An 18941-nucleotide genomic window follows, 5' to 3' on the forward strand; every position below is an offset into this window, starting at 1 on the left:
ATCAGGTTGCTCTTTATACTTTTTCATTTGCCATTCTCTCATTTTATTCCAGCTAGCTGAGACTTCTCTCGTCAATATTTTCAACCACTTCCAAAACCAGTGTTCCAAAATCCAACAGTAACTTTTCTGTTTTCTTCTTATTTGAATTTTCAGTGGCATTCAACACATCTGACCTCTATATCCTCCTTGTGGCATTCTCTTTTCCTTGGATTTTGTGATACAAAAATTTCCAGATTTTCTTGCTCAGTGGCTACTGGTTCCTGTTTCCTATATCCTAAGTATTATCTCTGTCCTCACCCCAGAACTTCAAAATAACACATACAGCTGGACACTTGACACCCCACTCGGATGTCTAATGAGCATCTTAAACAGTTTAGCCAAAATGCAGCTAACCAACCAGCCAAACTAACAAAAGTCAAATCCTAACCTTTCACCCTCCTAATGCATTTCCCCAATCATGTTAATTTTAGCAAATGACACCACCATCTACCCAGTTGCTCGAGTGAAAATCTAAGGCATACTCAAGAGCACTACAGTGAGGTAGGAGGAACAGATGGAGAAATCCTTGCTTCTGCCTGTGGTGCAGTAGATTCTCAGAATGGTGGACACAATGCAGGCATAGGAGAGGAAAATGAGGAGGGCAGTTCCAAGGCTATGTGTGACATAGACCAGGCCAGGAGAGTAAGTGTGATGGAGACATCAGAGCAGACCAGAGGGAAGAGAGAGGGCAGCTTGGAACTGAAATGGGATATACTTTGGGTCTCAAAGAACTCTAAATTGACCGCTCCAAAGATATCGATGTGGTCATCCAGAAAGCCCAGGCCCACAAGGCAGACGCTAGTCCCACACACAGTTGGTTTCCCATCACCTGACTGAATAACAGAGAATGACAAATGGCAACATAGGGGTCATGGGCCATTGCTAGAAGCAGGAAGGAGTTGATGCCCCCAGGGGGAAATACAAAAAAGACATGGGCCATGCATCCTGCTATTGAGGTTGTTTTCTTTTCAGACAAGAGTTTTTCCAGCAACTTTGGCACTGAGACAGAAGTGGCAGATATGTAGAAAGAAGAGTCATCCTAGGAAGAGGTACAGAGGTGCATGGAAATGGAAATCAGCACTGATCACCAGCAACAGCACCAGATTCCTCATCAGGGTTAGGAAATAAACCCCAAGGAAGAGCACAAAGAGCAGAGTCTGGATGTGGGGGTCAGCAGAGAGCCTGAACTTGGCAATGGTGCTGTGTTTCTCCACAGTCAAAAAGGGAAACTTTCCCTTGGAATAAAATTAGTGTATCAAACCTCATTTTTGCCTATTGCCTCTAGGCCTTAAATCCTTTCACTATATACAGTTTCTTGAACCTGGGATCCAAGTTTTGAACCACTGCCACTAACTCTTCAGACTCAATAATATCTTTGACTTTCTTATATTCTATACCCTCAACTTTAGATCAATCTGATGCTGTTCAGTCTTTAATAAAATATTTAGATAGAAGATAGATTACAGTATTTGCTGATGCAGGAAGAAACTGCTATTGCAGGTTGAAGGGCTGAGTTTATTGCAAAGGGGAATGTTAATGAGATGTGGAGAATGAATGGAACAGTTTCCCTTGGGAACAGGGATGCTTAATCCATTGTAAGAGGAAGGAAAGCCAAGGGTGTTGGGAAAGATACAGGGAGATCATCATCTGGAAGGGAAGGGAGTTTCCTATTTATTCCTTCTATGTCATCGATAAGATGAAAGTTAAAGTAATCACTGGGAGTGTGCAGAGGGGAGGCTGGTGTCTGAGATAACTACTTTGTTTAAGCTGCAGTGGTGAAATCTAGTCAAGCCTTTTGGTTATAAACCTGAGTCCAGCGATCACTCTTATGTGATTTCCTCCTGTTTGGTATATGTGGAGAGTAAATCACTGCATTTACGTCAGACATGTGAAATAGTAAGAGCAGAGACAGCTTATGGAGTTAAGACATTTCCCATGTGATTAAATGAACAAATCTTGCCTGGGTAATGACAGCAGTAAGGATAAGAGTGGCATAAGAATGAAAATGTAGTCAACATAAGGATTAGTGTTTTCAATGCATGTGAAAAACAGTTGGTTTAGGAACAGTAAATTGAATGAATCAGATAGAGAGGTAACTGTGGTAGAAGAGTATTTGAAATTGAGGTTTCCGAAGATCCTGGCTGAATGTGTGAAGGAAAACATCCTTGGAAGGAGGGACATAAGGAAACCAGAGCCCTGGTATTTTAATTGAGATGAAAAATTTTTCAGTTGTTCATTTTTTCCCCTTCTAGAAGTCACTTGATGTTAAAACATTTTTAAGTAATTATTTTATGGCTGCACCTGTGGCATACAGAAGTTCCCAGGCCAGGGATTGAATCTGAGCCACAACTGAGACCTACACCACAGTTGTGGCGACGCTGGGTCCTTTAAGTTACTGTGCTGGGCCAGGGATCAAACCTGTACCTCTGCAGTGACCGAAGCCACTGCAGTAGGATTTTTAACCCACTGTGCCATGGTGGGACCTCCAAAACCTTTTAAAATATGTTAAAGTTTTAAAATTTAAAAAGCAGAGCACAGGAAGGTAGCCCAGAGATGTTCCTCTGTGGGAAGGGATCTGTCTCAGTGGGTCATGATTACTTCTTCCCCTCTATAGATCCATAACTAAGCTCTATTTCATAGGGTTACATTCAGACCTTGCTGCTTTCTGTGTTCTCATACCTGATTAGCTAACTTATGCTAACCCAGAACTTGCCCAAGTTCTCCTGCCCTGACCTGAAACTCAGAGACACAAACTCAGCCTCAAGATCACTACTCACAAGTCTGTTCTCCAAGTCCATGATTTTCTTTTCTGTGGAAAGGTTGTTACCAAGAGGGAGTGGGAGGGAGTGGGAATTTGGGGTTAATAGATGCAAACTGTTGCCTTTGGAATGGATTAGCAATGGGATCCTGCTGTATGGCACTGGGAACTGTGTCTGCTTGTGATGGAGCATGATAATGTGAGAAAAAAATATATATACATGTATGTGTGACTAGGTCACCTTGCTGTGCAGTATAAAATTGACAGAACACTGTAAATCAACTATAATGGAAAAAATAAAAATCACTATAAAAAAAGAGAACATAGTAATTAAAACCAGTAAGTAGAGACATAGAAATTATGCCCATTTCTAAAATAAAATAATAATTATTATATCTTCAAAGCATCCTTCCTCACTCATACATATCTTGTAACTCCAATTTATATCAAGTCCATTAAGTATAATTATTCTTCCCATACCAAAAATGGTAGGAAAAAATTATTTTATTATAGCCCACGTGTATGCTGACAACTATATAAACAGGAAAATGGAAATATCGATATACTAATGTAACTGCAATGATATGTTTAACAGTAACATTCTAACAAATTTCTTATAATAAGGTTTTAATTGTATTAAAGTTCTCTTTTCTCAAAAAAAAGAGATCACTTCAAAATTGTTGGCTCAGCTGGTTCATTCTGGCCTCCTCTGTCTTGTTGCTGGCACAATTAATTACTTAAGGAAGACTGAGATTCTCCTATTGTTTCTTTACACAGCAATCAAGCCCTTTTTCTATACCAGGTCCAAATTAACCTGTAAACATAAGCCAATGAAGCAATCAGTAGACAAGCTGGCAGAATTCATTCAGATCCAGTGATGATGTTTAATTGGCTTGTAAAATCTGCATTGAGAACTGCCAGGCAAGAGTTGGCTCAGTGTACTGTTTATATTTTTTTGTTTTCTGTATAATGTGATGTTTTGACGTCTTAAAAAACTGGCCGGCTTGGGAGAAGCTGCCTCTCACCAGGAGTAGCCAGTTCTTAGATACAGCAAATGAGTAGCAGGAGGAATGCCTTTAGTATCACACTAGCCAATTCCAAGCCATATCTCTTCTATGTGGCCATTATACCCCAGGAAATGATATTCCTCTGCCTTAATCATCCCAGATCCAGGTACGAGACAACTAGGGACCACCCCTAGAATGTAGAGCCTGCTGAAATTATTTAAACTAGCCAGTTCCAGAGTTCCCATTGTGGCACAGTGGAAACAAATCCGACTAGAAACCATAAGGTTGCGGGTTCCATCCTCGGCCTTGCTCAGTGGGTTAAGGATCTGGTGTTTTCCCTGAGCTGTGGTGTAGGTCGCAGAGGTGGCTCGGAACTAGAGTTGCTTGCTGTGGGTGTGCTGTAGGCTGACAGCAACAGCTCCAAATCGACCCCTAGCCTGGGAACCTCCATATGCCGCCGGTGCAGCCCTAAAAACAAAAAACAAAACAAAACACAACAACAACAAAAAAAACCCCACCAAACCAGCCAGTTCCAAACTGTTTCCTCTGCCTTGCCCTTCCAGTGAGAATCCCAGTAAAGGCTCTGGGCCATGCTCTCTCTCTCCTTCCCTTCTGTCTCTTCACCAATGCTGGTGCTTCCCCACATGGCACTATATGGCCCACCATGCCTGCTGTTTCCGGTACCTGTGAGTACTGTGATTTTGTTTTCCTGAGCCTTTCCTGTGTCTTTTCCATGGCCTGAGACATATTTAAGGTCAAGTAATGAAGGCCTAGTCCTATTTCCTACTAGTTGTAGGATCTTTGGAAATTTTTTTAAGCCTTATCTCAATTTTCTGATCCATAAAATGGTATATAGTAATACTTCTCTTATATGGTTTTAACGAAGTTAGTTATAAAACTTATGTGCAGTGCTCAGCATACAATGGTTCTGATTAAACATCTATGTAATTCATTGCCTTAATTTAATCCCTCACTGTTCTCAAGGAGAGGAGAAGAGTTAATTCTGAGGGCAGATCAGAACATATTAGTAAACAGAGAAATAAAAACCAGAGAGTTCCCGCTGTGGCTCAGCAGGTAAGAATCTGACTAGTATCCATGAGGATGCAGGTTCGATCCCTGGCCTCACTCAGTGAGTTAAGGATCCAGCATTGCTGGGAGCTGTGGTGTAGGTTGCAGATGCAGCTCGGATCCCAAGTTGCTGTGGCACAGGCCAGCAGCTGCAGCCCTAATTTGAACCCTAGCCGGGGAACTTCCATATGCTGCAAGTGTGGCCCTAGACACACACACACACACACACATCAAGGAGGGAGAGATGGAGATGGATGGGGGCAGGAGGATCTCACTGTAAGGGCAGGGTTTCAGGAAAGCTCAAAGACAAAGTATAGGAGTTCCCTAGTGGCCTAGGGTTAAGGACTCTGCATTGTCACTGCTGTGGCTCAGTTCTGATCCCTAGCCTCAGAACTTCCATGTATTGTAGGTGCAGTAAAAAAAAAAAAAAAAAGACAAAGTACAGAGCAAAAGAAACACAGAGAGGAAGGGATAAAGAGAAATGATATGTGGCCCAGGAGCTATCAAAGCAGACTTAGCTCTCCTCTTCTTTAATAGGGAGAGGCCTCTACATGCTCTGACCTGTAACTGATTGTCTCAATAAACCATACAGGAAGAAAAGAGCAACAGTTTTCTCAAAGGAAACACCTTTGTCTATCTACATGCCAGTAGTAAAAGAAGAAATTGTATTAGCTCATGGGCCAGCAGCCTTCTGGTTAGGGTTTCAAAATCCTTTCCTAGATTCTTATAAACTTAGGTTGTTCTGAATCCAAAAAAAGTACAATTTGAAAAATTCTGATATTCAGCATATAAAATTTTAAGCAACTACTCAAACGATTTCAAACCCAATTATACAGCTGGTTTTCACTATTTTACTGCTCTAAACATTTTTCCAAGGACTTTATGCAAATAAAGTCTTCTCAGATCTAACCATTCAGAAAAGCTCCTAGATTTAAATAGCCAATGGGTGGCAGCTGAGCTTACAAGCCCAGGACACAGCTGAGCTGATTCCTTGAATTCCTTCGAATTCAGCCAGAAGCAAATTTTGACCTCATTATCTTAGAAGTTTCCTTATATGCATGTATGTGTGTATTGAGAAATGTAGTACTAACATTCCTGGTTTGACTAAACTTTTAAACAGGTCTTTTCCTGAGTATAAATCCCTGATCTCTCTTTTCTTAGAGTATTTGCTTTAAAAAAAAAAAAAAGTCAAATTGTAAATTCTTTCTCTACCTCATTAAAATGGATGTAAATCTCACAGCCTCTTGCCTGTCTTTCTCAAGGACCTGGGAATTATCTCTTTGAAAAGCAAACATTGAAGGAGGCAGCAATCCTGTCTCTCAATCTCTGTGGGAGGACAGGAGTCTAATTTATATGGACAACAGTTAGTAAATACAGATGGCCTAACCCGTAAGTCATGTGCACACACAGATACACACATACACACACACTCACACACATGGCTCTACTGAGTCACAAGTAGCTAAAATTCCCCCTGAATTAGGTTTATTTATACATCCCATTATAGATAGCACAGGTTAACAGACATGTCTCAACAGAGCAAGACTTGCTCTACTAATTTTATCCCATGGCCACATGAATAAACTAGCATGTACCTTCTCTACGGGCAGATGGGAAAGAGAAGAAAGGTGGGATTGAGCAATGCTGCTTTTCCCTAACTCACCAGTCAGGTAGCAACTTGCCCTCTGGTAGGTTTGGAATGTGTGACTGAGGGTTAGGTAGTATCAGCTTGGGTTCCAGAGAACCAGAGACTTGAGAGAGGTGTTCACATGTGTATAATTTAAAGGAGAATGCTCTGGAGAGAGATCAGTAAGTTAGTGACGGAATCCATTATATCCAGTGTAGGGAAGGATCTGTATAAGAAGGTGGTTTCAGGTAAAGTCTAACAGCTGTATTCTAAAGTGAAATCCACTGGGATTTCTGAACTTGACGAGTTGACTTAATCTCCCATTGGCTCCACTGTTGAATACTGTAAAGAGTTAATAGGACCCATAGGATTATCAGAGCATCAGCCAAACACCTAAAATATTAATAGAAGAAACAATCATTCTAGCATAAGTTATTTCAAGCAAACTGAATAAACTCAATTTTTGTTTGGTTAGAACTACGTCACCATTGTCAGAGACCATATGTCATAGCAGAGACATACAGGGGCATGAGGGAAGGGAAGCAGACAGAGAAAATTTTGGTTTTAGTGTAACCAGGATAGCAGTCACTCTTTGCTAACTACCTGAAAGACATGTCTTATTAACTAAAACACAAATGGGAAAAATCTCTTAAGAAGTCATTTTGGCCATATGTTTTCCCATATTTGTTAGGGCAAAGCCATATACACCTAAGGATGAATCTCTCAGAAAGTGGTATTTAAGGTACCACTTTCTTAGAAAGTGTAAACATTTGCAATAGTGGAAGCCCCAGTCCCTGGGATGGTTTTTGAGGAAAGGTACTTTCTTTGCCTTTCAGGGAATTCAAATATGTTAATTTCCATTTTGTTATAGGCTTTGTTTCTGACACCGCATGTTAGATCAAATGTGGACTCTATCAGGATGGCCTTACTTCAATGGTAAGAAGGTAAAACCTGAGGAGTTGTGAGTGAGACACTGACAACACCTTCTTTATCACTTGTGCTCTTGATTAACTATATCATCTTTTATCTTTTAAATTACGTTTCCCAGGGATTGAACCTACATCCTTGTGGATGCCAGTCAGATTTGTTTTTCTCTGAGCCATGATGGGAATTCCTATTTACTTACTTTTTATAGCCATGCTTGAGGCATATGGAAGTTTCCAGATTAGCGATAGAATTAGAGTTGTAGCTATCAGCTTATACTATAGCCACAGCAATGCTAGATCTGATCCAGGCCACATCTGTGACCTATGCCACAGCTTGCAACAATGCCAGATCCTTAAGCCACTGAGTGAGGTCAGGGATCAAACCTGCATCCTCGTGGATACTATTTCGATGCTTACCCTGCTGAGCCACAACAGGAACTCCTGGCTCATTGTTAAATTAGTTTTTTTTTTTTTAATTGTTTAGTTTCAGGGATTCTTTGTTTATTTTGGATAACAGTCCTTTATCTGATATGCCTTTTGCAAATAATCTGTGACCTGTCTTCTCACTCTTGACATTGTTCACAGAGATGTTTTTAATTTCAGTGAAGTCTGGTTATCAATTATTTCTCTCATTAATACTGTCTTTGGTGTTGCATCAAAAAAGTCATAGGCATAACCAAGCTCTTAGAAGTTTTCTACTATGTTAACTTCCAAGATGTTTATAATTTGCATTTTACATTCAGTTCTGTGATCTATTTTGAATTAATTTTTGTGAAGGTGTAAGGTCAGTGTTTAGATTCTTTTTTTTTTTTTTTGCACGTGGATATCCAGTTATTTCAGTGCCATTTGCTGAAAAGAGTATCTTTGCTCCACTCTATTGCCTTTGCTCCTTTGCAAAGATCAGTTATCATATATATGTCTGTTTCTGAGCTCTTTATTCTATCCCATTGATTGATTTGTCTATTTCACCAATACCACACTGTATTTATTATTGCTTTATAGTAAGTCTTGAAACAAGTGTCAGTACTCCAATTTTGTTCTTCTCTCTTAGTATCTTGTTTGTTATTCTGGGTCTTTGCCTTTCCATGCCAACTTTAGAATCAGTTTGTCAATATCTACAAAATAACTTTCTGGAATTTTGGGTAGGATTGCACGGAATCTATATATCAAATTACGAAGTACTGACATTTTGGCAATATTGAGTCTTCCTATCCATGAACATGGAATATCACTGAATTTATTTACTTGTTTGACTGTGTTCATCAGAGTTTTATCATTTCTATCATACAGATCTTACATATATTTTAGTAGATTTATACCTAAGCATTTCAGTTTTTGGTATCAATTTAAATGGCATAGTATTTTAATTTCAAATTTCAATTTTTCATAGCTTTTTCTTTTTAAAAAAAGCAATTTAACTTTTGCATATTAACCTTGTATCTTACAACTCTGATGTAAATGCCTATTAGTTCCAGGACTACTATTGTCAATTGTTTTGGATTTTCTACATAGATGATCAAAGACAGTTTTATTTCTTCCTCCCCAATCTGTATACCTTTTATTTCTTTTTCTTATTATATTAGCTATGACTTTCAGTATGATGTGGAAAAGGAGTGGTGAGGGGAGAGGACATTCTTGCCTTGTACCTGATCTTAGTGGGACTACTTTGAGTTTCTCAGCATTATGATGCTAGCAGTGTCTTTAACTTATTATAAATAATATTATACAAATTCAGAAGTAGTACTGTACTAATGGAAGTATGGTGTATTATACAATACCACACTTTCATTTCCCTCTTTTTGTCTTATATGCTATTTTTGTCATACATTTTAATTCTACATAAATTATATGCCCCCCAAATACATAATTACCATATTTGCTTTAAGCAGCCAACTACTTTTTTTTTCTTTTTACACAACACCACAGCATATAGAAGTTCCCAGGCTAGGGGTTGAATCAGAGCTGCAGCTGAAGGCCTGCACCACAGCAATGGCAACACTGGATCTGAGCCACATCTGCTTGTGGTCATGCTGGATCCTTAACCCATTGAGCAAGGTCGGGGATTGAACCCACATCCTCATGGACACTGTCAGATTCTTAACCTGCTGAGCCAAAATTGGAACTCCTTATCTAGGCTTTAGGAAGATTAATAAATGAGATAAATGCCTTTAATATTTGTCATTTTGGGAAATTTTGTGTATATCGAGGTTTCCATCTGCTATCATTTATATCCTACTTGAAAATTTTACTTTAACATCCTGTAGTCAGTTCTACTGACAATTTTTTCAGCTTTCCTATGTTTGAAAAACTCTGTATTTCATCTTAAGACACTGTCAAGTGTCCCCTTAGCGGAAGAATTTTGAGAAATACTACCCTAGAGCAACAACTGAGAAAAAAGTTTGAAATATGTCAGAGGTATCAACAAAAGAAACAAGGTGGGAAACTAGAAAATATCTAACTAAGACAAAAGAAGGTGGTAAAAGAGGAAAAGGGGAACAAAAAAGGCATGAGGTTTAGAAAACAAATGGCAAAATGACAGACTTAAGTCTAACCATGTTGATAATTATATTAAATGTGAATTGATAAAGCAGTGTAATCAAAAGTCTGATACGGCCAGACTGGATTGAAAAATAGGTCTGGTATATGCTGTCTAAAAAAGAAACACATTAGACACAGATTGAAAATTAAAAGGTGGGGAAAGATATACCTAAAACAGTAACAATATAAGGACTAGAAGTACTAGAGTTCCTACTGTGGTACAGTAGAAATGAATCCAAGTAGGATCCAGGAGGATGTGGACTCCATCCTGGCCTTTGGTGGGTTAAGAATCCAGCATTGCCATGAGCTGTGGTGCAGGCTGGCAGCTATAGCTAGCCTGGGAACTTCCAGATGCCACAGGTGCAGCCAAAAAAAAGCAAAAAAAAAAGGACTAGAAATACTGATATATTCCATGCATGGGTGATTCTCAAAAGCATATGCTAATAGAAATCACCCAATCAGAGTAGCAAAAAGAAAAACAAAATTAAAAAAAGAGAATAGTTGAAAGGACCTCCAGGACATCAAGCATACTAACATTCATGTTAGGGATCCCAGAAGGAGAAGAAAGGGGTAGAAAATATATTTCATCAACATATGAATGAAAACTTCCTGGATCTAATGAAGAAAATAGATATCAAGGTATAGGAAACACGTAGTGTCCCAAACAAGATGAACTCAAAGAGACCTACACCAAGTGATATTATAATTAAAACAGCAGAAGTTAAAGACAGAATTTTAAAAGCAGCAGGAGAAAAGAGTCACATATAAAGGAATCCCCATAAGGCTACCAGCTGATTTTTCAGGAGAAACTGTGCAGGCCAGAAGGGAATGGCATGATACATTTAAAATGCTAAATGGAAAAAAAATCTACAATGTAGGATATTCTACCCAGGAAGGTTAACATTCAAAACTGAAAGAGAGGTAAAGAGTTTCTTAGACAAGCAAAAACTAAAAGAGTTTATCAATATGAAACCAACCTTATGAGAAGTATTATGTAAAAAAGACTACAATAAGAAATAACCAACCAAGTTAAGCCTGGGGGAAGACAACTCCTTTATAAATCACAAGGTAACTGCCTTTGCTTATTAAAAAAGCATTTACGAAGTTTGCTGGTGGCTCAGCGGGTTAAAGATTTTCCATTGACACTGCCGTGGTGTGGGTTTGATTCCTGGCTCAATAACTTACACATTCTGTGAGGGCAGTCAAAAAAAAAAAAAAAGGCATTTAATAAAGTTTGAGTTGAGTGGTTAAAAAAAAAAAAAGAAAGAAGAGTTTATCTTAAAATTATAAAACTACCCAAAGCAACCTATAGATTCTGTGCAATCCCTATCAATACCAAGGACATTTTCCCACAGACTAGAATAAATAATATTACAATTTGTATAGAAACACATAAGATCCCAAATAGCCAAAACAATCTTGAGAAAAAACGAGAAGCATCGTGTACCTTGACCCCAGACTATACTACAAAGCTACAGGCATCAAAACAGTATGGAACAGAATGGAGAGTCCAGAAATAGACCCATGCCTTTATGGTTGGTTAATTTTTGTTTAGATGTCCTAATCTATGATAAAGGAGGCAAGAATACACTATATACCATTCTCTAACACCATATACCAAAATAAACTAAAAATAGATTAAAGACCTAAATGTAAGACCAGAAACCATAGAACTCCAGGAGGAAAACATAGGAAGAACATTCTGATATAAATCGCAGCAATATTTTTCTATCTATCTCCTAAAACAAAGGAAATAAAAGCCAAAATAAGTAAGTGGGAATCTAATTAAATTTAAAGCTTTTTGCATAGCAAGGGAACCACTGACAAAATAAAAAGACAAGCTTACTGAACGGGAGAAAATATTTGAAAATTATATGATAAGGAGTTAATATCCAAAATATATGAATAGCTCAGACAATAATATATCCCAAAACACCAAACAACCCAGTTTTTAAAAAAGGTCAGGAGAACTGAATAGACATATTTCTGAAGAAGATATACAGATTGCCAGTAGGTACATGAAAAAATGCTCAACATTGCTAATCATCAGAGAAATGCAAATTAAAACCACAGTGAGGAGAGTTCCCATCGTGGTGCAGTGGAAACAAATCCGACTAGGAACCATGAGGTGGTGGGTTCGATCCCTGGCCTCGCTCAGTGGGTTAAGGATCTGACGTTGCCATGAGCTGTGGTATAGGTTGCAGATGTGGCTCAGATCTGGCATTGCTGTGGCTGTGGCACAGGCCAGCAGCTACAGTTCTGATTAGACCCCTAGCCTGGGAACCTCCATATGCCGCAGGTGCAGCCATAAAAGGACAAAAGACAGAAGATGAAAGACAAAAAAAAACAAAAACCACCACAGTGAGGTATCTGCTTACACCTGTCAGAATGGCTATCATCAAAAAGAATGTTGGTGAGGATGTGGAGAAAAGAAAATCCTCATACACTGTTGATGGGAATATAAATTGGTGCAGTCACTATGGAAAACAGTATGGAGGTTTCTCAAAAAACTAAAAATAGAACTACCATATGAGCTATCAATTCCACTCCTGAGTATTTATCTAAAAAATAAAAAACCAAACAAGCTAATTGGAAAAGATACATCAACCCCAGTGTTCGTAGCAGCATTATTTTTAGTTGCCAAGACATGGAGACATTCTAAGTGTCTACCAACAGATAAATGGATAGATAAGAATGTGGCAGGTATATACAATGGAATACTATTCAGCCATAAAAATAATTAAATCTTGCCATTTGCAGTAACATGAGTGGACCTGGAGGGTAGTACGCTAAGTAAAATAAATGAGAGAAGGAAGTATTGTATGATATTACTTACATGTGGAATGTATACAACAAGCTAGTCAATGTAACAAAAAATAAACAGACTCACATATATAAAGAACAAACTAGTGCTTACCAGTGGGGAGAGGGTAGGGGAAAGGGCAAGATAAGAGTAGGGGATTATGAGGTACAAAGTACTATATATAAAATAAGCTGCAAGGATATATAGCACAAACAGAATGCTGGCAGTATTTTAGAATAACTATTAATGGAATACAACCTTTAAAAATAGTCAATCACTATGTTGTACACCTGAAAGTTATATAATATTGTACATCAACTATAGCTCAAATAAAAAATAAAAAAGAGTAAATTATCCCCCCCCCCAAAAAAAAAACCAAGAAAAATGCCAGGAGATCCTGCTGTGGTGCCACAGGTTAAGGATCCAGCATTGTCTCTGTGGTGGCTCAGTTGCTGCTGAGGCATGGGTTTTATCCCTATCCCTCAGCTGTGGTACAGCTGAGGCTTGGATTTGACCTCTGGCCCAGGAACTTCCATATGCCACTGATGCAGCTGAAAAAGAAAAGAAAAATCTCAAATATACAGCTTAACTTACCATGTAAAGAAACTAGAAAAAGAAGAACAAGGCCCAAAGTCAGCAGAAAGAAGGAAATATAAAGATCAGAGAGGAAATAATAAAATAGGGAAAAAAATAGAAAAGATCAACTAAAGAAAGAGCTGGTTCTTTCTTTGAACAGATAAAATTGATAAGCCTTTAGACAGACATTAAGAAATATGAACAATCATAAGGGAAATACTATGAATAGTTATATGCCAAAAGATTCGGCAACCTAGAAAAAATGGATAAATTACTAGAAACATATAATCCTCTGAGATTGAATCAGGAAGACATAGATAATCCGGACAGAATGATATTGACATTGAATCAGTAATCAACTTCCAACAAAGAGAACAATCCTATATATAATCATATTAAAACAAATACCTAAGAATAAACTTGACCAAGGAGGTGAAAGAACTACAATCTGAAAACTATAAGACACTGATGAAGAAACTAATGATACAAATAAATGGAAAGATCCCATGTTTGTGAATTGGAATTACTATTGTTAAAACTCCATACTATGCACAGCAACCTATAGATGTAATGCAGTCCCTATTAGGAATATCCCTGACATTTCTCATAGAACTAGAACAAATAATCCTCAAATTTTTATAGCACAAGAAAGGACTCAATAGCAAAAGCAACCTTTGAGAAAAGAACAAAGCTGGAGATAAAATGCTTCCTGACCTCAGAATACACTACACAAAGCTACAGTAATCAAAACAGTATGGTGTGGGCACAAAACAGACAAAAATCAATGGAACAGAATAGAGAGCCCAGAAACAAACTCGCAAATTTATGGTCAATTAATCTACAACAAAGGAGGCAAGAATATACAATGGAGAAAGATAGTCTCTTAAATAAGTGGTGCTGGGAATACTGGATAGCTACATGTGAATGAGTGAAATCAGAACAATTTCTTACACTACATACAAAAATAAACTCAAAATGTATTAAAGACCTGTAAGTAGAACTAGAAACTAAATATCCCCAAAGAAAACATAGGCGGTACACTCCTTGTCTTGGCAAAAATTTTTCGTATCTGTCTCCTCAGGCAATGGAGACAAAAGCAGAGAGAAATAAATAGGACTTAATTGAACTTAAAAGCTTTTGCACAGCAAAGGAAACCATCAATAAAATTAAAAGACAACCTATTAAATGGCAGAAGCTATTTGCAAATGACATCTCTGATAAGGGATTAATATCCAAAACATATAAAGATCTTATAGAATGCAATATTAAAAAATAAACAATCCTTTTTAAAAAATGGCCAGAAGACCTGAATATGCATTTTCCAATGAAGACATACAGATGAGTAACACACAAAGGAAAAGATGCTCAACATCATTAATCATCTAGAAAATGCAAATCAAAACCACCATGAGATATTACCTTATACCTGTCAGAATGGCTATCATCAAAAAGAGAATAAATGTTGGTGAGGATATGGAGTAAAGGGAACCCTAGTTCATTGTTGGCAGGAATGTAAATTGGTGTAGCCACTGTGGAAAACAATACTGAGGTTCCTCAACAAATTAGAAAGAGAACTGCCATGTGATCCAGCAATTCAACTCCTCAGTATATATCCAATGTAAATGAAAACACTAATCAAAAAGATACATGTACCCAATGTCCACAGCACCATTATTTACAGTATCCAAGATACGGGAGCAACCTAAGTGTCCATCAACAGATGAATGGATAAAGAAGATGTGATTGATATACACACACACACACACAAAATGGAATGCTACCTATCCATAAAAAAGAATGAACTTTTGCTATTTGCAACAACATGGATGAACCTGAAGGGCATTATACTTAGTGAAACAAGTCATACAGAGAAGGACAAAAACTGTTTATATTTACTTATATGTGGAACCTAAAAAATAAAACAAACAAATGAATATAACCAAACATAAACAGACTCATAGCTATAGAGAACAAATTAGTGATCACCAGTGGGGGAGTGGGAGGAGTGGGGGGAATATAGTGGAAGGGGTTAAGAGGTTCAAACTACTAGGTCTAAATTAATATATAATATAATGTACAGTACAGGGAATATATCCTATATTTTATAATAACTTCACATGGGTAGAATCTATAAATATATCAAATCACTATGTTGTACACCTGAAATTAATATAATATTGTAAACCCATTATACTTCAATAAAAAGGAATATGTTGATGAAAATAAGAAATGAAAACAAAAAATGAGCAGATCCTAAGTAAAAGAAGCTAGATGCAAATCGTATATTACACAGTCCCATTTAAATGAAGTGTCCAGAAAAGGCAAATGGTATCTGGGTTTGCATATGGAAAGGAGTAATTACAAAAGAGTACAAAGGATCTTTGGGGTTATAGAAATGTTCTATAATTGGACTGTGGTGATGGCTGCATAACTCTGTAAATGTACTAAGATCATGGAATTTACACTTAAAAGGAGTGAATTGTATAGTATATAAATTACACTTCAATAAAGCTATTAACAAAAGATAAATGAGAGATGTATGAAATGGCCTATGATATTTCAGATTAATCAGTGTTAAATGTAATGGAAAAAAATAATTGACTCAGCAAAAAAAAATCAGATAAAGATCACAATTTAATGTATGTCATCTATTCAAGGGGAAAGAAAGTAGAATTTAATAAATATTGTTGTCTAAGTGACTTTAAATCCATAAAATAATACACTTAGACATTCATATTATACCAGAATATAAGTAAACTTCAAATGGTTAAATAGTTTAATATAATATAAACCAAGAAAATTAAGAAATAATATGTACAATTGAGTAGTTGTAGAAAGTCTTAATCAAAACAGGACATCTGCATGCTTTCAGAGAAAAGGGAGACATGCTTGACTGTGTAAATATTTAAACTTTCTTATGACAAAAGATGTAGACAAGTTAATAATCTGGATCAATATTTCCAACATACATTACAAACTACTGCACATATAGCTAACATACAAAATATTGCTAATGGACAAGAAAAAGACAAACACAAAAGAGAAACAGGCAAAATACATAAATGAGAAACTTACAGGAGAATAAATCCAAATGGTTAATAAACACATGAAAAATAGTAACTCTCACTGGTAGTAAGGAAAATGTAGAATAAGCTAAAGAAAGACACCACTTTGTACCCACCAGAAGGCAGAAAGTTTTAAATGATCTGTAACAACTATATCTAGAGAGTACACAGAGAAATATGAATATTCCAGAAGGCAATCTAACAACATATATTCAAATTAAAATACATGTTCACTTTGATTTTAGAATCTCATTCTTGAGAATCATTCCTATATAAACAAAAGCATCCAAAATTTAAGGATTTATATACAAGTATGTTTACTGAAATATTATTCTTTGTGTCTGGATGCAAAGGTAATACGCAAATAAAAGATATCTGTATAAATTATGGCACGTCCTTACCACAGAATATTAGACAGTTTGAGAGACTAAATTACATTTGACCTAGATTAATATTACCAGAGTATTGTTTGGTGAAAAAAACAAGATAAAGCCTGCATATCGAAAGGTAGTTTTAGAAACAGAACATCCATGTGTATGTAAAAATGAATATATCTGTATATATGAACACTTATGTATGATTATATGAGCATAGAGAAAATTATTAAACAAAATATCTTCAGTTAACATGGGGTTGTGGAAAAGGAAGTGATGAGTGAGATTGGATGGAGAATAGAAGTTGGGGGTAAATAAGTAAAAAAAAATAAGACTGAATCACCATGAAGCACTATACATGAAATGATCTCATAAAGTTGTACTCATGTCTTTATGTGTATAAAGATTTTAAAATTAATTTTAAAACATCAGGTCCACACTCCTTGGTTGAACATACTTTAAATCATTTTCCACAAATTACCTCCATAGTATTAAAATAGAAATTAATGGACTGCTGTTGTTATTTTAAATTCAAAGCTCCTAATATCTTTTCTGATTCTTCACTTCAGCACAAGTCATGTTAATTTTGAATGCTGGAAACTAGCATAGTAACATGAAAGGATAGGCATGAAAAGAATCATCTGCTTTTTCCATCAAGGAAGGAAGAGCTTGGGTGAGGGGAACACAATGGAGGTAGTTTTGAGCTGTTTGGAGGTTTGGCATTCTGAGTCCTCAAATACTCCCAAGTATTACTGTTCAATCTTGATTAATTCCATATGTAGCCCAATATGATAGTTCATTCTCATGGAGGTGTAATTCAGCAAGCCAGAGAATCAACCTCTGAGTTTGGCTTTAGGTCATCTCTAGGCTCAAGTAGTAAGGTCAAAATTTCCAGATTTGAACTTGTCTTGCTTGACGTTAATCTTAGTTCTTAATATTTTTATCCCTACCATATTGGATGACGGCAGCAGCTTCTTAATCACTATAGTTTCATTCTGGGTGGTGCATGGTTTTAGGTGATCAGAGGTGTAAGTATACATTTGCCATTGAATATCATGGTGTGTACATTCCCATCAGAGAATCTAAATAGAAGATTTGTTGTCTTTTGTACCTCCTTGCATATTAATCAAAAAAATCCCACTTGGGGTCAAGTGAAGGACATAATTTAATTTTTATGCCAATTTGAGTACTTTTGACTTCTCTCCCTATCAGCATAATTTGAATTTGGTTCACACTAATAAAGAAAATGATGTTTTCCAAAGTACCAGACTCTAGAAAGGGTTTGTGAAAATAGACTCTGGATTCAGACTTACTGGCTTGAAATTCTAGTCCTCCTCACCTATAAGCGACTTTTCTGGTTCTGGATTATTTATTTGTAAACAGGAATAATAGTACTTAGTTCATACAAGATTGCTGAGATAATTAAAGAGGATTATATGTGTAAAGCCCTTTAGGCAGAGGTCTTTATTAAAAGTTTGCTATTATTATCTTGCTTGTTGAAAAGCCTCCTGGGAGGAAGCCCAGTGGGCATGGAATCACTGGAGATCTTAGTAGCAGAAGGGCCTGGGCAGTCTCTTGTTAGGATGCAGGGCTAATGACTGACCTTTTGCAGGTTACATGGTCTTGTGAGTGGGGACAAAGAGGGTACCATGGAGAGTTCCACTGGGCTTCATAGAATGGGGACGTGTTCATTTCCCTAAGCAAGAGTGGCATGCAGTTACCGGAAGAAGGGTGAAAGTATGCTAAGCAGGCAAAAATAACATGCTCTCGACAACATACATAGATAAACAATACTTGGGAAAATTACCTGACCCATATCTCAGCCTCTGAAGAGAGCCGACCATTAAACATCCTATGGTAATCCCATGATAGAGCTTGCTGCCTTCATAAACATGCATTAAGAAGCTCACACATACGTATCTTTCTGTATCTGGCAAATAGTCAATCAAGAAATAATCCCTTGTTTCTAAGAACATTATTTGCAAGCTGCATTCAGACCAGTATTATATCAGTAAATGGAAGTGATCCTCATTCTGCAATGCATATAGTGAAGGATTTAAGAACACCTCTAGTAATAATGTTTCTAAGAGTGCTAAAAAAAAAAAAACCCAAAACACCTTAATTTCCATGTTTATCTTCTTATAGAATAGTTTAGCTTCT

At 37.0% G+C, this 18941-nt stretch overlaps 1 pseudogene; it reads right to left on the reverse strand.

Moving 5' to 3' along the window:
* Positions 1–510: 510 nt before the first annotated feature.
* Positions 511–18679, reverse strand: LOC125130441 (olfactory receptor 8S1-like; annotated as a pseudogene).
* Between the last annotated feature and the right edge of the window lie 262 nt (positions 18680–18941).

The sequence above is a fragment of the Phacochoerus africanus genome, chromosome 7 (genome assembly GCF_016906955.1).
Source record: "Phacochoerus africanus isolate WHEZ1 chromosome 7, ROS_Pafr_v1, whole genome shotgun sequence".
Lineage (NCBI taxonomy): Eukaryota > Metazoa > Chordata > Mammalia > Artiodactyla > Suidae > Phacochoerus > Phacochoerus africanus.